General features: G+C 28.6%; 8 pseudogenes; 2 read left to right on the forward strand and 6 right to left on the reverse strand.

Moving 5' to 3' along the window:
• Window positions 1–64: 64 nt before the first annotated feature.
• LOC128923164 (NADH-ubiquinone oxidoreductase chain 6-like) lies at window positions 65–3,623 on the reverse strand (annotated as a pseudogene).
• On the forward strand, window positions 268–7,121 carry LOC128922980 (NADH-ubiquinone oxidoreductase chain 1-like; annotated as a pseudogene).
• Window positions 7,122–7,996: 875 nt separating this feature from the next.
• LOC128923162 (cytochrome c oxidase subunit 3-like) lies at window positions 7,997–8,792 on the reverse strand (annotated as a pseudogene).
• Window positions 8,793–9,763: 971 nt separating this feature from the next.
• Window positions 9,764–10,458, reverse strand: LOC128923163 (cytochrome c oxidase subunit 2-like; annotated as a pseudogene).
• On the reverse strand, window positions 9,764–11,780 carry LOC128923160 (cytochrome c oxidase subunit 1-like; annotated as a pseudogene).
• On the reverse strand, window positions 9,764–13,692 carry LOC128922981 (NADH-ubiquinone oxidoreductase chain 2-like; annotated as a pseudogene).
• Window positions 13,693–16,103: 2,411 nt separating this feature from the next.
• On the forward strand, window positions 16,104–18,487 carry LOC128922982 (NADH-ubiquinone oxidoreductase chain 1-like; annotated as a pseudogene).
• On the reverse strand, window positions 17,728–19,442 carry LOC128923165 (NADH-ubiquinone oxidoreductase chain 6-like; annotated as a pseudogene).
• Between the last annotated feature and the right edge of the window lie 4,085 nt (window positions 19,443–23,527).

The following is a 23,527-nucleotide window of genomic DNA, read 5'->3' on the forward strand; positions in this document are numbered from 1 at the left end:
TTATATTTTAATTTATTTATAAAAATTTTTTTATTAATAATTTATAAAAAGTAATAATGATAGAATTAGTATATTTAATGTTTAAGTAATTTTGTATGATAAGTTTGTATAAAGAACTCGGCAAATTTTTTACCCGCCTGTTTAACAAAAACATGTCTTTTTGAGTTATTTTTAAAGTCTGACCTGCCCACTGAAATTTTTAAATGGCCGCAGTATTCTAACTGTGCAAAGGTAGCATAATCATTAGTCTTTTAATTGAAGGCTGGTATGAACGGTTGGACGAGGTATAAGCTGTTTCATATAAATTTATAATAGAATTTTATATTTTAGTCAAAAAGCTAAAATATTATTAAAAGACGAGAAGACCCTATAAATCTTTATATTTTTTTTTATTTAAATTTTTTGGATTTATTTTATTTTTATAATGGAGAATATTTTGTTGGGGTGATGTTAAAATTTAATGAACTTTTAATTATAAAAATCATTAATTTATGAGTTATTGATCCATTAGTAGTGATTATAAGATTAAGTTACTTTAGGGATAACAGCGTAATTTTTTTGGAGAGTTCATATCGATAAAAAAGTTTGCGACCTCGATGTTGGATTAAGATATAATTTTAGGTGTAGCCGCTTAAATGCTAAGTCTGTTCGACTTTTAAATTCTTACATGATCTGAGTTCAGACCGGCGTAAGCCAGGTTGGTTTCTATCTTTAGTAAGTTGTAATACCTTAGTACGAAAGGACCAGGTATTAAAATAATTATATTTTAAAATTAGAATATGATTAATTTAAATAACTATTTTGGCAGATTAGTGCAATAAATTTAGAATTTATTTATGTAATTTATATTACAAATAGTACTTGTTTTTTATAGAATTAATTTTATCAATTATTGGCAGCTTAATTTTAGTAATCTGTGTTTTAGTGAGAGTTGCTTTTTTAACTCTTTTGGAGCGTAAAGTATTAGGCTATATTCAAATTCGTAAGGGACCTAATAAGGTTGGATTAATAGGTATTCCTCAACCCTTTTGTGATGCGATTAAGTTATTTACTAAGGAACAAACTTATCCTCTTTTGTCAAATTATATTTCTTATTATTTTTCTCCTATTTTTTCTTTATTTCTTTCTTTAGTAGCTTGGTTGTGTATTCCTTTATTTGTAAAGGTATTTTCTTTTAATTTAGGATTATTGTTTTTTTTATGTTGTACTAGTTTAGGTGTTTATACTGTTATGGTGGCTGGGTGATCTTCTAATTCTAACTATGCTTTATTAGGGGGACTTCGGGCTGTTGCTCAAACAATTTCTTATGAAGTTAGTATAGCATTGGTTTTATTGTCTTTTGTTTTTTTAATTGGGGGGTATAATATTTTAGATTTTTTTTATTATCAAAAAAGAATTTGATTTTTGGTTATTTTATTTCCTATTAGATTAGTTTGGTTTTGTATTTGTCTAGCAGAAACTAATCGGACTCCTTTTGATTTTGCTGAAGGAGAATCTGAATTAGTATCTGGGTTTAATATTGAATATAGAAGAGGGGGATTTGCTTTGATTTTTATGGCTGAATATGCTAGTATTTTGTTTATAAGAATATTGTTTTGTGTAATTTTTTTAGGGTGTGATTTATTTAATATTATATTTTATGTTAAGTTAACATTTATTTCTTTTTTATTTATTTGAGCTCGTGGTACTTTACCTCGGTTTCGGTATGATAAATTAATATATTTGGCTTGAAAGAGTTTTTTACCTTTTTCATTAAATTTTTTATTATTTATTATTGGATTTAAACTATTATTAATTTGTTACATGTGGTTAATAAAAATTAGTAAAGTCAATAGAAAATTTGATTTCTATCTTATGTTTTCAAAACATATGCTTATTCAAGCTCATTAACTAGTTGATTAGATTATCTCATCATTTATTAACTAGTGGGTTAATAATATAATAAAGGAAGTAGATAATAGTTAAAATTTGCCCTACTAGGACGTACGGATCTTCTACTGGACGAGCACCAATTCATGTTAATAGGATAACTGTCACTACTATAGATCAAAATAAGATTTTATTAATAGGATAGAATTGGATTCCCCGAAATTTTCTTAAATGATAAAAAGGCAAAATAGCTAAAATAGCAATTGATAAGACTAATGCAATTACTCCTCCAAGCTTGTTAGGAATAGAACGTAAGATTGCATAAGCGAAAAGGAAGTATCATTCGGGTTGAATGTGGACTGGAGTTACTAAAGGATTTGCTGGGATGAAATTATCTGGGTCTCCAAGTAAGTAAGGGTTGATTAATGTAAGAAGAAGAAGGGCTGCAATTATTACGATGAATCCTACGATATCCTTGAATGAGAAATATGGGTGGAAGGGGATTTTATCAATATTAGAATTTAATCCAATTGGATTATTAGATCCTGTTTGATGTAAGAATAATAAATGAATTAAAGTTATTGCTAGTACGATAAATGGTAAAATAAAATGAAAGGTGAAGAATCGAGTAAGGGTTGCGTTGTCAACAGCGAATCCTCCCCATACTCATTGTACTAAATCAATACCTAAGTATGGAATAGCTGATAAAAGGTTAGTAATAACTGTGGCCCCTCAGAATGATATTTGTCCTCAAGGTAAGACATATCCTATAAAGGCTGTTGCTATTACTAAAAATAGAATTAGTACTCCTACTAATCAAGTAGGTGTGAATAAATAGGATCCGTAATAAATACCTCGTCCAACGTGTAGGTAGATACAAATAAAGAAAAATGATGCTCCATTAGCATGAAGGGTTCGTAATAATCAACCATAATTTACATCACGACAAATGTGGTTTACTCTATTGAAAGCTAAATTAATATCAGCTGTATAATGTATAGCTAAGAATAATCCTGTTATAATTTGAATAATTAAACATAATCCTAGTAGGGAGCCGAAATTTCATCAAGCTGAAATATTTACAGGAGCTGGTAGATCCACTAAAGCATTATTTGCAATTTTAAATAAGGGGTGTTGGGTTCGTAAAGGTTTGTTCATTAGTTTATTGGCCGAAGAGGACCATAAAATAATTTAGTAATTTTTACTACAGCAATTAAAGTAACTAAAAGGTAGTTTATTAATAGAATGGTGATTATATTTGTGGGGAAGTTATATAGTTTATGTAGATTTAGAGCGTTTTCTGGAAGAATACTTTTTATTTGGTTAAACGGTTGTATTTCTAGATTTTGTATAAAGCATGTTGTTGATGATTTATCTATAAATACGGAGATTAGTATAAGAGTTGCTGTAGCTATTACACAAATAGTAGTTAATTTTATAGATAAAGAAAATATTTCGTTTGAAGCTAGAGAGGTTACATAAATAAATAAAACTAGTATTCCTCCCAGGAAGATTAGAAATAGAATATAAGAAAATCAAAATCTTTTTGCTATTAATCCTGTTAATAAACAAATTTGTAAAGTTTGGATTAATAATATTAACCCTATAGCTAAAGGATGGTTTATTTGAATAAAAATAAGTCTTGAAATTAATGTAGATGTGTATAAAAATAGTTGTATAATATCAGGAGGTAGTTTAATTAAAATATTAATTTTGGGGATTAATGATAAAGTAATTTCTTTTCTCTTGAAGTTTTAAAAGACTTAATCTTATTTTTGGTTTACAAGACCAATGTTTTTATTAAACTATTAAAACTAATGTTAATAAGTTTATATTGAGGGCTACCTTGTTTTTTGTTTTTAATAGGGATTTTTGTTTTTGTCTCTAATCGTAAGCATTTATTATCAATACTTTTGAGTTTAGAGTATATTGTACTAAATTTATTTTTTCTTTTATTTATTTTTTTAAATTTGATAGATTATAGAAGATTTTTTAGTATAATATTTCTGACCTTTAGAGTGTGTGAAGGTGCTTTAGGCCTTTCTATTTTAGTTTCTATAATTCGTACTCATGGAAATGATTATTTTCAATCATTTAATATTTTACAATGTTAAAATTAATTTTTATAATACTTTTTATTAGTCCTATTTGTTTTATTAATGGGTTGTTTTGAATGGTACAAAATTTATTATTTGTTGTTACTTTTATTTTCATTATATTAAATTATTGTACTAATTATTTTGTAAATATTTCTTATTTTTTAGGATTTGATGTAATTTCTTATGGATTAATTTTATTAAGTTTTTGAATTTGTACATTAATGTTGACAGCTAGTGAGTCTGTTAATAAATATAATAATTATAAAAGATTATTTTTGTTTAATGTATTAATTTTATTGATTTTTTTAGTTTTGACTTTTAGAAGTATAAATTTATTTATATTTTATTTATTTTTTGAAAGTAGTTTAATTCCTACTTTATTTTTAATTTTAGGATGAGGATATCAACCAGAACGTTTACAGGCTGGTGTTTATTTATTATTTTACACTTTATTAGTTTCTTTACCTATATTGGTTGGGATTTTTTATTTATATAATACTTTAAATACTATAAATTTTTATTTATTGGGTAATTATATATTTAATTATGATTTGTTGTATTTAAGTTTAATTTTAGCCTTTTTAGTTAAGATACCAATATTTTTGGTTCATTTATGGCTACCTAAAGCTCATGTAGAGGCTCCAGTTTCAGGGTCAATAATTTTAGCTGGCATTATATTGAAGTTAGGAGGATATGGGCTATTACGGGTGTTTTCTTTTATACAAATGAGAGGCATTAAATATAATTATATTTGAGTCAGTATTAGATTAGTAGGGGGGGTATTGATTAGTTTGGTTTGTTTACGTCAAACTGATTTAAAGGCTCTTATTGCTTATTCTTCTGTAGCTCATATAGGTATTGTATTAGGGGGTCTTATAACTTTAACTTATTGAGGTCTTTGTGGATCTTATACTTTGATAATTGCTCATGGATTATGTTCTTCAGGGTTGTTTTGTTTGGCCAATATTACTTATGAACGGTTAGGGAGTCGAAGTTTATTAATTAATAAGGGGTTATTAAATTTTATACCTTCTATAACATTATGGTGATTTTTACTAAGAGCTTGTAACATAGCGGCCCCTCCTTCGTTGAATTTATTAGGTGAAATTTCTTTATTGAATAGAATTGTTAGTTGATCTTGAGTTACTATAATTTCTTTATCTTTACTATCTTTTTTTAGAGCTGCATATACATTATATTTATATGCTTATAGTCAACATGGTAAGGTATTTTCTGGCGTATATTCATTTAGAGGGGGTAAGATTCGGGAATATTTGTTATTATTTCTTCATTGGTTTCCTTTAAATTTATTAATTTTAAAGAGAGATATTTGTTTATTTTGACTTTAATTAATCTAAATAGTTTATTTAAAATATTGATTTGTGGTGTCAATGATATGAGTTAGTCATTTTAGATCGTGAAATATTTATCAATTTGTAGAATTAGATTTTTGGTTTTAATTTCTATTAGAATCAATTTTTTTTTGTCTAGTTTGTTATTTTTAATAAATGATTATACTATCTTTTTGGAGTGAGAAGTTGTAAGTTTAAATTCAACTAGAATTGTAATAACCTTTTTATTTGATTGAATAAGTTTATTATTTATATCTTTTGTGCTATTAATTGCTTCTTTAGTTATTTATTATAGAAAGGAGTATATGAGAGGTGATTTAAATATTAATCGTTTTATTATATTAGTTCTTATATTTGTTATATCTATAATATTATTAATTATTAGTCCAAATTTGATTAGAATTTTATTAGGATGAGATGGGTTAGGGTTAGTATCTTATTGTTTAGTTATTTATTTTCAAAATGTTAAGTCATATAATGCTGGTATATTGACAGCTTTATCCAATCGGATTGGGGATGTCGCATTTTTATTAGCTATTGCTTGAATGTTAAATTACGGGAGTTGAAACTATATTTTTTATTTAGAAGTTATGAAAAATAGAGTAGAAATGGAAATTATTGGGGCTTTGATTATATTAGCTGCTATAACTAAGAGTGCTCAGATTCCATTTTCATCTTGATTACCTGCTGCTATAGCGGCTCCTACACCAGTTTCTGCTTTAGTTCATTCTTCTACTTTGGTGACTGCTGGGGTTTATTTATTAATTCGATTTAATATTTTGTTGAGAGGTAGATGATTAGGGGATTTATTATTATTATTATCTGGTTTGACTATATTTATAGCTGGATTGGGGGCTAATTTTGAATTTGACCTAAAAAAGATTATTGCTCTATCTACTTTAAGACAATTAGGATTAATAATAAGAATTTTATCTATAGGATTTTATAAATTAGCTTTTTTTCATTTGTTAACTCATGCTTTATTTAAGGCTCTTTTATTTATATGTGCTGGAGCTATTATTCATAATATGAATAATTCTCAAGATATTCGTTTGATAGGAGGGCTTGGTATTTATATACCATTAACATCTGGTTGTTTTAATGTTGCTAATTTAGCGTTGTGTGGTATGCCTTTTTTAGCTGGGTTTTATTCTAAGGACATAATTCTTGAGACTGTTTCTTTAAGTTATATTAATCTATTTTCTTTCTTTCTATATTTTTTTTCTACTGGTTTAACTGTTTGCTATTCTTTTCGATTGGTCTATTATTCAATAACAGGTGAATTAAATTGTGGTTCTTTAAATATGTTAAGAGATGAGGGATGAATTATGCTTCGTGGGATGAGAGGTTTACTAGTAATGAGAATTGTGGGAGGTAGTATGTTAAGTTGATTGATTTTTCCTACACCATATATAATTTGTTTGCCTAGTTATTTGAAGTTGTTAACTTTGTTTGTTTGTATTGTGGGAGGTGTATTAGGCTATTTAATTTCAAATGTTTCTCTATTTTATTTTAATAAATCTTTAAGTAATTATGTTAGCAGTTATTTTTTTGGTTCTATATGATTTATACCTTATATTTCTACGTATGGGATTATTAATTATCCTTTGATTTTAGGAGGAAGAGTATGCAAATCTTTTGATCAGGGTTGATCAGAATTTTTAGGGGGTCAAAATTTATATAATGAATTAGGGAAATATTCTCAGCATATATTTGTTATACATAATAATAATTTGAAGATTTATCTTTTATTATTTGTTTTATGAATTACTTTCTTGTTTTCTTTCTTTTTAATATTTTATTCAAATAGCTTAAATGTAGAGCATAACACTGAAGATGTTAGGGTAATTATGTAATTTTTGGATATAGTGAATTAGTTTTAGTAATTTATAAAAATAGTAAAATTTTGTTTTTACAATGAAAATGTAATGTTTTTGCTAAACTATATAAACAGAAGTACAAATGGAGTTTAACCATTAAAAGATAAAAGTTAGCAGCTTTTTCTTGAACGTCATACTTCCTTAATTGGAGAATAACCTCAATTCTATCATTAACAGTGATAAGCCTCTTTTTGGCTTCAATTAAAAAGATTTAGTAAATAATTAATTTTATACATTTAGAGAATAAGGGTATTAAATACCTAAGATTAGGTCGAAACTAATTGCAATAAATCGCTTCATATTCTGTTTAAGGTAGATTGAGAATATCAATACTTTTTGAATGCAAATCAAATGTTATAATTAACTACAACCCTAGGTTTAGTTTGATCAGTTTAATATTCCTTGATTTCATTCATGATATAATCCAATAATTAGAATAATAATGAAAATAATTGAGGTAATTGTTCATATGAAGATGTCTGAAGTAGAGATAATTAGAACTATAGGTAAAATAAGAGCAATTTCTACATCGAAAATTAGAAAAATAATAGTGATTAGGAAGAATCGAAGTGAAAAAGGTAGGCGTGAAGATGACTTTGGATCAAACCCACATTCAAATGGAGAACATTTTTCTCGATCTGTAAGAGCTTTTTTTGAAAGTACTGAAGCTAAAATTATTACAATTCTGGTGATTGTTATTAGAATTAACCCTATAATAATGATTGAAAAGATTATCTATACTACTGATTAGTAGACCTTATGATTGGAAGTCAAATATACTTATATACTATACAGATAATTAATTAACCTCCTCATCAATAAATTGAGATATAGAGGAATAATCATACAATATCAACGAAATGTCAGTATCATGCGGCTGCTTCAAATCCGAAATGATGAGTTTTAGAAAAATGATTATTTAAATGTCGGATTAAACAGACTAAAAGGAAAGTTGTCCCAATTAATACGTGAATTCCATGGAAGCCTGTTGCTATAAAGAATGTAGAACCGTAAACTGAATCTGCAATAGTAAAAGGTGCTTCGATATATTCATAGGCTTGTAGGATAGTGAAGTAAACTCCTAATAAAACTGTAAAAAATAATCCTTGTGTGGCTTGAGAATGATTACCCTCTATTAATCTATGGTGAGCTCAAGTTACTGTAACTCCAGATGATAAAAGAATTGCTGTATTTAACAAAGGAATTTGGAATGGATTGAATGGTTGAATACCAGCAGGGGGTCATGAAGCACCTAATTCGATGGCAGGTGATAGTCTGCTATGGAAAAATGCTCAAAAGAAGGATACAAAGAATAAGACTTCTGATAAAATAAATAAAATTATTCCTCATCGAAGACCTAATGTAACTGGTAGGGTATGTAATCCTTGAAATGTTCCTTCTCGTGAGACGTCTCGTCATCATTGATAGACTGTTAGGATAGTAATTACATTTCCTAATAGAAATAGCGAAATGTCGTATTGGTGGAATCATTTAACTAAACCTGATACTGATGTTATAGCTCCGATAGCTCCTGTTAAAGGTCATGGGCTATAATCTACTAAATGGAATGGGTGATTTGAGTGTGTTGACATTAATTTACTTCACTAGAGTATAAAGTACTTAAAACAGCAAATACATATGACTGAATAATAGCTACAGCTGATTCAAGTACTAATAAAGCAATTTGTCCAATTAATAAAAAGGATACAATAATGTAAGATAACGAAGGGCCAGTATTTCCCAATAGGGTTAATAATAAGTGTCCTGCGATTATATTAGCCGCTAGTCGAACAGCTAAAGTTCCTGGCCGAATAATATTACTAATAGTTTCAATACATACCATGAATGGTATTAGTACTGCTGGAGTTCCTTGAGGCACTAGATGGGCGAATATGTGTTGAGTGTGGTTAATTCATCCGTATAATATAAAACATAATCATAGAGGAAGAGCCAAGGTAAGGGTCAATGTTAAATGACTTGTACTTGTGAAGATATAAGGGAATAAACCTATAAAATTATTAAATAGAATTAGAGAAAATAATGAAACGAAAATGAAGGTTGAACCTGAATGACCTGAGGGACCTAGTAAGGTTTTGAATTCCTTATGTAGTGTTAGTAAAATAGAATTTCAAAAAATATGTCATCGTGATGGTATTAATCAGTAAGCTGATGGGATTAACAATAATCCTAGGAATGTTCTTATTCAATTTAATGATAAATTGAAAATGCTTGATGAGGGATCGAATACAGAGAATAAATTTGTTATCATTTTCAGTTAAGGGGTGTAGATGAATACTTCTTTGAGATTTGAGATTTAGGGGTTTGTGGAAGTACAGAATAATAATTTATTATACTAAACAAAATAAAAGTAATTGAGAAGATAATAAATAAACTTAATCAACCGATAGGAGCTATTTGTGGAATTAAAAAATACTAATTAATTCAGTAATTTCAGTTTGACATACTAATGTTATATTTTAACTAATTTTTTTTCATTAGAAGTAAGTGCTAATTTACTATAAAATGGTTTAAGAGACCAGTACTTGCTTTCAGTCATCTAATGATAAATTATGAGTTAGCTCTGTTAGTAACTCATTTAATAAAATGATTAACAGGGATTCTTTCGATTACAATAGGTATAAAACTGTGATTAGCTCCGCAAATTTCAGAACATTGACCATAGAATAAACCTGGGCGGTTTATTAAAAAATTAGTTTGGTTTAATCGACCTGGAGTTCCATCAACTTTTACTCCTAACGATGGGATTGTTCAAGAGTGGATTACATCTGCGGCTGTCACTAAAATTCGAATTTGTGAATTTATAGGTAAAACTACTCGGTTATCTACGTCTAATAAACGAAATCCATCTGTAGCTAATTCATTAGTAGGGATTATATATGAGTCAAATTCTACATTTATGAAATCTGAATATTCGTAACTTCAGTATCATTGGTGTCCGATAGCCTTTAAAGTTACTGAAGGTTCATTAATTTCATCCAATAAGTAAAGTAGGCGTAGAGAGGGGAAAGCAATAAATAGCAGAACAATTGCTGGAAGAATAGTTCAAATTATTTCAATGGTTTGACCGTGAAGGAGGTTTCGGTTTGTGTAAGTATTGAAGAACAATATAAATATTAAATAACCTACAAGAGTTGTAATTATTACTAAAATTATAAGAGCATGATCATGAAAAAATGTAAGTTGTTCTATAAGAGGAGAGGCACTATCTTGAAGGCCAAGGGCAGCTCATGTTGTCATTAGTTTCTAATAAAAGTAAAATACTTTATATATGGAGCTTAAATCCATTGCACTAATCTGCCATATTAGAAATTAGTTAAAAGAGGTAATTCTGAATAACTATGTTCAGCAGGTGGTGTATTTTGAAGTCATTCAATTGAAGAACTAAGTTGCATTGGGTAAATTACTTGACGTTGAGTAACTAATCTTTCTCAAATAATAAATAAAAAGAAAAGAATTCCTAGTAAAGAAATTGATGAACCAATTGTAGAAACTACGTTTCACGTTGTGTAAGCATCTGGGTAGTCGGAGTAACGTCGAGGTATTCCCGCTAATCCTAAGAAGTGTTGAGGGAAGAAAGTTAAGTTTACACCAATAAATATAATAATAAATTGACTTTTTAATCACTTAGGGTTTAAAACTAACCTAGTAAATAATGGGTATCAGTGTACAAATCCAGCTATAATAGCAAATACTGCTCCTATTGATAAAACATAATGGAAATGAGCTACTACGTAGTAAGTGTCATGAAGAATAATATCAACAGAAGAGTTGGCTAATACTACTCCAGTTAGTCCCCCAACTGTGAATAAAAATACAAAACCTAAAGCTCATAGCATAGCTGGGGAATAATTTAATTGTGTTCCATGAAGAGTGGCTAGTCATCTGAAAATTTTAATTCCAGTAGGAACAGCAATAATTATTGTAGCTGAAGTGAAGTAAGCTCGAGTATCAACATCTATACCTACTGTAAATATATGGTGGGCTCATACAATAAATCCAAGTAATCCAATTGCTATTATAGCGTAAATTATCCCTAAGGAACCAAATGTTTCCTTTTTACCCGATTCTTGTCTAATAATATGAGAAATTATACCGAATCCTGGTAAAATTAAAATATAAACTTCAGGGTGTCCAAAGAATCAAAATAAATGTTGGTATAAAATAGGGTCTCCACCACCAGCCGGGTCGAAGAAAGAGGTGTTTAAATTTCGGTCTGTTAAAAGTATAGTAATAGCTCCGGCTAATACAGGTAGAGATAGAAGTAAAAGAAGAGCTGTCAATACTACGGCTCAAACGAATAAAGGTATCCGGTCAAATGTGATTCCTGTTGATCGCATATTAATTACTGTAGTAATGAAATTTACGGCCCCTAAAATTGATGAAATACCAGCTAAATGTAGAGAAAAAATAGCTAAATCAACTGAGGCTCCACCATGAGCGATAATTGATGAAAGGGGAGGATAAACAGTTCAACCTGTACCAGCTCCGTTTTCTACTATACTGCTCACTAAAAGTAATGTAAGAGAGGGAGGTAATAATCAAAATCTTATATTATTCATTCGAGGGAATGCTATATCTGGCGCTCCTAGTATTAGGGGTACTAGTCAATTTCCAAATCCTCCAATTATAATAGGTATCACTATGAAAAAAATCATAACAAATGCATGAGCTGTTACGATGACATTATAGATTTGATCATCTCCGATTAAAGCTCCTGGGTGACCCAGTTCTGCCCGGACTAAGATTCTAAGAGATGTTCCCACTATACCTGCTCAAGCTCCGAAAATAAAATATAATGTTCCGATATCTTTATGGTTCGTTGAAAATAGCCATTGTCGCGATTAAATGGCTGAAGTTTAGGCAATAGACTGTAAATCTATTTATAAGAATTTATTCTTTTTAATCAAGGCTTTATAGTCAATAATGACATTAGACTGCAATTCTAAAGGAGTAAAAACTTACTAAGGCTTAAAAGACTATACTTATATTTATAGCTTTGAAGGCTATTAGTTTATTTAACTTAAAGCCTTATTCTATAAATTTACAAGAATAGGTAGACTAGGGAAACTAGTACTAATCTAAATGTAGAGATGAAAGATAAAACAAGTATAGTTTTAAAAGAAAAATTGTTGATGAATATATTTACCGTTCAATTATTTTCGTAGTAGTTTAGTATAAAAGCTGCAAAACATAGTCGTAGATAAAAAAATAATGTAATTAAAGTTATTACAGTTATGATGGTTACTAAAATGTATTGTCTTTTTAGAACTAATATCTGAATAACCAACCATTTAGGTAGAAACCCAATGAATGGAGGTAGCCCACCTAAGGATAGAAGATTAAGGAATAATATAAATTTTAAAATTTTTGATCTAAAAAATGAATCGAATAGTTGATTGATGTGGAATATTTTAAAATTGTTGAATATGAAGGTTAGACTGAAGGATAAAAATGAATAAAATGAAAAATAAATTAATCATATGGATTCACTAGTTTGTATAGCCGCTAATATTCAACCTAGGTGATTGATAGAGGAGAAGGCTATTAACTTTCGTAAGGAAGTTTGATTTAATCCTCCTAAAGATCCTACAATGGTTGATGTAAAGATTACTAAAAGAATAAAATTGTTTGGCGAAATGTAGGAGATTAATATAAGAGGGGCAATTTTTTGTCAGGTTATTAAAGTTAAAGCGTTTATTCACGATAAGCCTTCTATAACATTTGGAAATCAGAAATGAAAGGGGGCTGCCCCTCTTTTTAATAATAGTGATGATGTAATAATTAAGTCATTATATAAAGAATTTTCTTGTGTGACAGGAAAATTGTTTAAATATCTCATTATAATAGCAAATAATAATACTGCTGAGGCTAAGGCTTGAGTTAGGAAATACTTAAGAGAGGCTTCTGTAGATATTAAATTATTACTATTTATTAGGGGGATAAAAGATAATAAATTAATTTCTAGACCTATTCAAGCTCCCAATCAAGAATTAGATGATACTGTGATTATTGTACCTGTAATTAAGATAAAGAAGAATATAATTTTAGCTGAATTATTAAAAATTAAAAAGAAAAGGATTAGGACCTTTATAAATGGGGTATGAACCCAGTAGCTTGATTAGCTTATCTTTTTATAATTGATATATTTTGGTGTATGATGCACAAAAGTTTTTGATACTTTTAGAAATAGTTTAATTCTATTAAATATAATGAATGTAATATTATTACATAATTTACCCTATCAAGGTAACCCTTTTCGTCAGGCAATTCATTCAATGAAAACAGCTTATTTCATTTATAATAGGCTGTTTTCATCTAATTTTTTTTTTTTTTTTTTTTCTATAGTTAATTTTAATTAAGTTAGATAAAATAATTATATATAAATTAATTTTATCTAAATAAGTTAAATTAGTAAACTTATTTAAATTGTATTTTTTACTAGTAGTTAACAGTAAATTCCAATATAGACATTTCCGAGAGTTAAAAGTACAACTCATAGATAAATAGATAGATGAATAACAAAGAGTTATTTTTATTATTTATTTATACAAATGTCTAACTACAGATGATTTTATCTACTAATCAATTGATCTAATTGTTATAGATCTCTGAATTCTAGGGTTTTTTTTGACATAATTAATAGGCATATATTAATTAATTAAATATTTATATACATATAGATATTTATTAATCTTAACTGGTATATCGTTAATTTATCTTTAACTAATATTTTAAAATTTTTAAGACTATATAAAAATAAATTTTTGAATGAAAATCTATTTTAAATTTTAATATTTTATAAATTTTATAATTTAAAAAAAAAAAAAAAAAAATTTGTATAAAATTAATTATTTACTAAATCTTTTTATACAGATATGATAATTTTTTGTTATCTTATTTAATTATTATTTCAATTATTAATTTATTTTTTTATGTTATTAAGTAATAATTATATTTTATTATTAAATTAATAATAAACAATTAATTATTACCAGTTGAATTTAATGAAAACGAAATTTTTTATAATAGGCTGTTTTCATCTAATTTTTTACAATGAAAAACGGTTAATTACTTAGGGGGTAATGACTGATGCAGACCGAAGTACTAAGTTATTTTATTTTTGTATATTTTTACTTTATTAAAGTTGTACTTTAAGTTAGTTATTAAGGTTTAATATGGTTTGTTAGGTAATATATGTATAGTTTTTTAATAAATTAATATTAAAGTTTTATTTTAGCTTTGAATTTTATTATTGATTTATTTTATATGTAAGTTTTTGCGTGTATTTTTATTTATTTTAATAATAAATAAATTTTAATTATAATCTCAGTAAATAGCTTTATTAATCAAGGAAACTTGGAAATAGTAATTTCATAAAGTATTGGCTAAATTTGTGCCAGCAGCCGCGGTTACACAAATAATGCGAATAAAATTTGTTCAGTGTGAGTTAAGATGATTGATTTTAAAATAAAATTAAATTTATTAGGTGAAATTTTAAATTTAGTAATTTTTAAATTGTAGGATTTTGAAGCTTGTAAATTTTGGATATAAACTAGGATTAGATACCCTATTATTTAAAATGTAATTGTTAACACTAAGGTAGTAGTAGTTATGTTCTTGAAACTTAAAAAATTTGGCGGTATTTTAGTCTATTCAGAGGAACCTGTCCTGTAATTGATAATCCACGATGAACCTTACTTAAGTTTGTCTTTCAGTTTATATACCGTCGTTATCAGAATATTTTATTAGAATAATAATTTTCTATAATTTTAATAGGAATGTATATCAGATCAAGGTGTAGCTTATATTTGAGTAGAGATGGGTTACAATAAATATATTTAAACGGATCTAATTATGAAATATTTTTAGTGAAGGTGGATTTGATAGTAAAATTTTAAAGATTGTGAATTTGATTTTAGCTCTAGAATATGCACACATCGCCCGTCGCTCTTACTATTAAGGTAAGATAAGTCGTAACATAGTAGATGTACCGGAAGGTGTATCTAGAATGACAGTTTAAAGCTTATTTAGTAAAGCGTTTCATTTACATTGAAAAGATTTTTGTGCAAATCAATATAAACTGAGCAATATTTGTTTATTAATTTTTTTTGTTTTAAAATTAATTTATTAAAAATAATTATATAATTTAATGTTTTAGTAATTTTTAATGAAAAAATAATAATAATAATAGTTAATTAGTATTGTGAAAGATTACTGAAATATTTTGAAAAATTTTTGTTTTAAAAGAAAATTTTATTTATTGTACCTTGTGTATCAGGGTTTATCAAATAATTAATAATTATTTATTAATCTCGATTTTATAAGAGTTAATAATTTATGAAAGTTAATGTGTCAAAATTATTTTAAATAAGTTATTAGAAATGAAATGTTATTCGTTTATAAAGGTATCTAGTTTTTTTAGAAATAAATTTAATTTACGAATTTTTAATTTTTTAGTTATTTGTTTAATTAAAAAATTTATTAATTTGAATATCTTAAGGGATAAGCTTTAAGATAAATTGTTAAAAATTAATAATTTTAATATAAAATGTATGCTTAGAATTAGCAATCATTATAAAGTTTGTTATAAATTATTTTATAGTTTATATTATTTATTATATTTTAATTTATTTATAAAAATTTTTTTATTAATAATTTATAAAAAGTAATAATGATAGAATTAGTATATTTAATGTTTAAGTAATTTTGTATGATAAGTTTGTATAAAGAACTCGGCAAATTTTTTACCCGCCTGTTTAACAAAAACATGTCTTTTTGAGTTATTTTTAAAGTCTGACCTGCCCACTGAAATTTTTAAATGGCCGCAGTATTCTAACTGTGCAAAGGTAGCATAATCATTAGTCTTTTAATTGAAGGCTGGTATGAACGGTTGGACGAGGTATAAGCTGTTTCATATAAATTTATAATAGAATTTTATATTTTAGTCAAAAAGCTAAAATATTATTAAAAGACGAGAAGACCCTATAAATCTTTATATTTTTTTTTATTTAAATTTTTTGGATTTATTTTATTTTTATAATGGAGAATATTTTGTTGGGGTGATGTTAAAATTTAATGAACTTTTAATTATAAAAATCATTAATTTATGAGTTATTGATCCATTAGTAGTGATTATAAGATTAAGTTACTTTAGGGATAACAGCGTAATTTTTTTGGAGAGTTCATATCGATAAAAAAGTTTGCGACCTCGATGTTGGATTAAGATATAATTTTAGGTGTAGCCGCTTAAATGCTAAGTCTGTTCGACTTTTAAATTCTTACATGATCTGAGTTCAGACCGGCGTAAGCCAGGTTGGTTTCTATCTTTAGTAAGTTGTAATACCTTAGTACGAAAGGACCAGGTATTAAAATAATTATATTTTAAAATTAGAATATGATTAATTTAAATAACTATTTTGGCAGATTAGTGCAATAAATTTAGAATTTATTTATGTAGTTTATATTACAAATAGTACTTGTTTTTTATAGAATTAATTTTATCAATTATTGGCAGCTTAATTTTAGTAATCTGTGTTTTAGTGAGAGTTGCTTTTTTAACTCTTTTGGAGCGTAAAGTATTAGGCTATATTCAAATTCGTAAGGGACCTAATAAGGTTGGATTAATAGGTATTCCTCAACCCTTTTGTGATGCGATTAAGTTATTTACTAAGGAACAAACTTATCCTCTTTTGTCAAATTATATTTCTTATTATTTTTCTCCTATTTTTTCTTTATTTCTTTCTTTAGTAGCTTGGTTGTGTATTCCTTTATTTGTAAAGGTATTTTCTTTTAATTTAGGATTATTGTTTTTTTTATGTTGTACTAGTTTAGGTGTTTATACTGTTATGGTGGCTGGGTGATCTTCTAATTCTAACTATGCTTTATTAGGGGGACTTCGGGCTGTTGCTCAAACAATTTCTTATGAAGTTAGTATAGCATTGGTTTTATTGTCTTTTGTTTTTTTAATTGGGGGGTATAATATTTTAGATTTTTTTTATTATCAAAAAAGAATTTGATTTTTGGTTATTTTATTTCCTATTAGATTAGTTTGGTTTTGTATTTGTCTAGCAGAAACTAATCGGACTCCTTTTGATTTTGCTGAAGGAGAATCTGAATTAGTATCTGGGTTTAATATTGAATATAGAAGAGGGGGATTTGCTTTGATTTTTATGGCTGAATATGCTAGTATTTTGTTTATAAGAATATTGTTTTGTGTAATTTTTTTAGGGTGTGATTTATTTAATATTATATTTTATGTTAAGTTAACATTTATTTCTTTTTTATTTATTTGAGCTCGTGGTACTTTACCTCGGTTTCGGTATGATAAATTAATATATTTGGCTTGAAAGAGTTTTTTACCTTTTTCATTAAATTTTTTATTATTTATTATTGGATTTAAACTATTATTAATTTGTTACATGTGGTTAATAAAAATTAGTAAAGTCAATAGAAAATTTGATTTCTATCTTATGTTTTCAAAACATATGCTTATTCAAGCTCATTAACTAGTTGATTAGATTATCTCATCATTTATTAACTAGTGGGTTAATAATATAATAAAGGAAGTAGATAATAGTTAAAATTTGCCCTACTAGGACGTACGGATCTTCTACTGGACGAGCACCAATTCATGTTAATAGGATAACTGTCACTACTATAGATCAAAATAAGATTTTATTAATAGGATAGAATTGGATTCCCCGAAATTTTCTTAAATGATAAAAAGGCAAAATAGCTAAAATAGCAATTGATAAGACTAATGCAATTACTCCTCCAAGCTTGTTAGGAATAGAACGTAAGATTGCATAAGCGAAAAGGAAGTATCATTCGGGTTGAATGTGGACTGGAGTTACTAAAGGATTTGCTGGGATGAAATTATCTGGGTCTCCAAGTAAGTAAGGGTTGATTAATGTAAGAAGAAGAAGGGCTGCAATTATTACGATGAATCCTACGATATCCTTGAATGAGAAATATGGGTGGAAGGGGATTTTATCAATATTAGAATTTAATCCAATTGGATTATTAGATCCTGTTTGATGTAAGAATAATAAATGAATTAAAGTTATTGCTAGTACGATAAATGGTAAAATAAAATGAAAGGTGAAGAATCGAGTAAGGGTTGCGTTGTCAACAGCGAATCCTCCCCATACTCATTGTACTAAATCAATACCTAAGTATGGAATAGCTGATAAAAGGTTAGTAATAACTGTGGCCCCTCAGAATGATATTTGTCCTCAAGGTAAGACATATCCTATAAAGGCTGTTGCTATTACTAAAAATAGAATTAGTACTCCTACTAATCAAGTAGGTGTGAATAAATAGGATCCGTAATAAATACCTCGTCCAACGTGTAGGTAGATACAAATAAAGAAAAATGATGCTCCATTAGCATGAAGGGTTCGTAATAATCAACCATAATTTACATCACGACAAATGTGGTTTACTCTATTGAAAGCTAAATTAATATCAGCTGTATAATGTATAGCTAAGAATAATCCTGTTATAATTTGAATAATTAAACATAATCCTAGTAGGGAGCCGAAATTTCATCAAGCTGAAATATTTACAGGAGCTGGTAGATCCACTAAAGCATTATTTGCAATTTTAAATAAGGGGTGTTGGGTTCGTAAAGGTTTGTTCATTAGTTTATTGGCCGAAGAGGACCATAAAATAATTTAGTAATTTTTACTACAGCAATTAAAGTAACTAAAAGGTAGTTTATTAATAGAATGGTGATTATATTTGTGGGGAAGTTATATAGTTTATGTAGATTTAATACTTTTTATTTGGTTAAACGGTTGTATTTCTAGATTTTGTATAAAGCATGTTGTTGATGATTTATCTATAAATACGGAGATTAGTATAAGAGTTGCTGTAGCTATTACACAAATAGTAGTTAATTTTATAGATAAAGAAAATATTTCGTTTGAAGCTAGAGAGGTTACATAAATAAATAAAACTAGTATTCCTCCCAGGAAGATTAGAAATAGAATATAAGAAAATCAAAATCTTTTTGCTATTAATCCTGTTAATAAACAAATTTGTAAAGTTTGGATTAATAATATTAACCCTATAGCTAAAGGATGGTTTATTTGAATAAAAATAAGTCTTGAAATTAATGTAGATGTGTATAAAAATAGTTGTATAATATCAGGAGGTAGTTTAATTAAAATATTAATTTTGGGGATTAATGATAAAGTAATTTCTTTTCTCTTGAAGTTTTAAAAGACTTAATCTTATTTTTGGTTTACAAGACCAATGTTTTTATTAAACTATTAAAACTAATGTTAATAAGTTTATATTGAGGGCTACCTTGTTTTTTGTTTTTAATAGGGATTTTTGTTTTTGTCTCTAATCGTAAGCATTTATTATCAATACTTTTGAGTTTAGAGTATATTGTACTAAATTTATTTTTTCTTTTATTTATTTTTTTAAATTTGATAGATTATAGAAGATTTTTTAGTATAATATTTCTGACCTTTAGAGTGTGTGAAGGTGCTTTAGGCCTTTCTATTTTAGTTTCTATAATTCGTACTCATGGAAATGATTATTTTCAATCATTTAATATTTTACAATGTTAAAATTAATTTTTATAATACTTTTTATTAGTCCTATTTGTTTTATTAATGGGTTGTTTTGAATGGTACAAAATTTATTATTTGTTGTTACTTTTATTTTCATTATATTAAATTATTGTACTAATTATTTTGTAAATATTTCTTATTTTTTAGGATTTGATGTAATTTCTTATGGATTAATTTTATTAAGTTTTTGAATTTGTACATTAATGTTGACAGCTAGTGAGTCTGTTAATAAATATAATAATTATAAAAGATTATTTTTGTTTAATGTATTAATTTTATTGATTTTTTTAGTTTTGACTTTTAGAAGTATAAATTTATTTATATTTTATTTATTTTTTGAAAGTAGTTTAATTCCTACTTTATTTTTAATTTTAGGATGAGGATATCAACCAGAACGTTTACAACACATGACATGACATGACAAGACAAGACAAGACAAAACAACACAATACACGACATGACATGACATGACAAGACAAGGCAAGACAAGACAAGACAAGACAAGACAAGACAAGACAAGACAAGACAAGACAAGTCAAGACAAGACAAGACAAGACAAGACAAGACAAGACAAGACAAGACAAGATAAGACATGACAAAACAAGACAAGACAAGACAAGACAAGACAAGACAAGACAAGACAAGACAAGACAAGACAAGACAAGACAAGACAAGACAAGACAAGACAAGTCAAGACAAGACAAGACAAGACAAGACAAGACAAGACAAGTCAAGACAAGACAAGACAAGACAAGACAAGACAAGACAAGACAAAACAACACAACACACGACATGACATCACAACACAAGACAAGACAAGACACGACAAGACAAGAAAAGACAAGACAAGACAAGACAAGATAAGACAAGACAAGACAAGACAAGACAAGACAAGACAAGACAAGACAAGACAAGACAAGACAAGACAAGACAAGACAAGACAAGACAAGACAAGACAAGACAAGACAAAACAACACAACACACGACATGACATCACAACACAAGACAAGACAAGACATGACAAGACAAGACAAGACAAAACAACACAACACAACACATGACATGACATGACAAGACAAGACAAGATAAGACATGACAAAACAAGACAACACAACACACGACATGACATGACATGACATGACATGACAAGACAAGACAAGACAGGACAGGACAGGACAAGACAAGACAAGACAAAACAACACAACACACGATAGGACAGGACAAGACAAGACAAGACAAGACAAAACAACACAACACACGTATGACATGGCATGACATGACAAGACAAGACAAGACAAGACAAAACAAGACAAGACAAGACAATACAAGACAAGACAAAACAACACAAGACACGACATGACAAGACAAGACAAGACAAGACAAGACAAGATAAGACATACCAAGACAAAATAAGACAAGACAAAACAACACAACACACGTATGACATGGCATGACATGACAAGACAAGACAAGACAAGACAAGACAAAACAAGACAAGACAAGACAATACAAGACAAGACAAAACAACACAACACACGACATGACAAGACAAGACAAGACAAGACAAGACAAGACAAGACAAGACAAGACAAGACAAAGCAACACAAGACACGACATGACATGACATGACAAGACAAGACAAGACAAAACAACACAACACACGACAGGACAGGACAAGACAAGACAAGACATGACACGACAAAACAACACAACACACGACAGGACAGGACAAGACAAGACAAGACAAGATAAGACATGACAAGACAAAGCAAGACAAGACAAAACAAGACAAGACAAAACAACACAACACACGTCAGGACAGGAGAAGACAAGACAAGACAAGACGAGACAAGACAAGACAAGACAAGACAAGACAAGACAGGACAGGACAGGACAAGACAAGACAAGACAAGACAAAACAACACAACACAACACACGACATGACATGACATGACATGACATGACAAGACAAGACAGGACAGGACAGACAAGACGAGACAAGATAAGACATGACAAGACAAAATAAGACAAGACAAAACAACACAACACACGTATGACATGACATGACATGACAAGACAAGACAAGACAAGACAAGACAAGACAAAACAAAACAAGACTAGACAAGACAAGACAATACAAGACAAAACAACACAACACACGACATGACATCACAAGACAAGACAAGACAAGACAATATAAGACATGACAAGACAAAACAACACAAAACACGACATGACAAGACAAGACAAGACATGACAAGACACGACATGACATGACATCACAAGACAAGACAAGACAATATAAGACAAGACAAGACAAAACAACACAACACACGACATCACAAGACAAGACAAGACAACACACGACATGACAAGACAAGACAAGACAAGACAAGACAAGACATGACATGACAAGACAAGATAAGACATGACAAAACAAGACAAGACAACACAACACACGACATGACATGACATGACATGCCAAGACAAGACAAGACAGGACAGGACTGGACAAGACAAGACAAGACAAGACAAGACAAGACACGACACGACAAGACAAGACAAGACAAGAAAAGACAAAACAAAACAAAACAAGACAAGACAATACAAGACAAGACAAGACAAAAAAAAACAAAACAAGACAAGACAATACAAGACAAGACAAGACATGACAAGACATGACAAGACAAGACAAGACACGACAAGACAAGACAAGACAAGAAAAGACAAGACAATAGAAGACAAGATAAGACAAGACAAGATAAGACATGACAAGACAAAACAACACAACACACGTATGACATGGCATGACATGACAAGACAAGACAAGACAAGACAAAACAAAACAAAACAAGACAAGACAATACAAGACAAGACAAGACATGACAAGACAAGACAAGACACGACAAGACAAGACAAGACAAGAAAAGACAAGACAATAGAAGACAAGATAAGACAAGACAAGATAAGACATGACAAGACAAAACAACACAACACACGTATGACATGACATGACAAGACAAGACAAGACAAGACAAGACAAGACAAGACAAGACAAGACAAGACAAGACAAAACAAGACTAGACAAGACAAGACAATACAAGACAAAACAACACAACACACGACATGACATCACAAGACAAGACAAGACAAGACAATATAAGACATGACAAGACAAAACAACACAACACACGACATGACAAGACAAGACAAGACAAGACAAAACAAGACAAGACAAGACAATACAAGACAAGACAAAACAACACAACACACGACATGACAAGACAAGACAAGACAAGACAAGACAAGACAAAGCAACACAAGACACGACATAACATGACATGACAAGACAAGACAAGACAAAACAACACAACACACGACAGGACAGGACAAGACAAGACAAGACATGACACGACAAAACAACATAAGACAAGACAAAACAACACAACACACGACAGGACAGGACAAGACAAGACAAGACAAGATAAGACATGACAAGACAAAGCAAGACAAGACAAAACAAGACAAGACAAAACAACACAACACACGACATGACATCACAAGACAAGACAAGACAAGACAAGACAAGACAAGACAAGACAAGACACGACAAGACAAGACAAGACAAGACAAGAAAAGAAAAGACAATACAAGACAAGACAAAACAACACAACACACGTATGACATGACATGACATGACAAGACAAGACAAGACAGGACAG

The sequence above is a fragment of the Zeugodacus cucurbitae genome, chromosome X (assembly GCF_028554725.1).
Source record: "Zeugodacus cucurbitae isolate PBARC_wt_2022May chromosome X, idZeuCucr1.2, whole genome shotgun sequence".
NCBI lineage: Eukaryota > Metazoa > Arthropoda > Insecta > Diptera > Tephritidae > Zeugodacus > Zeugodacus cucurbitae.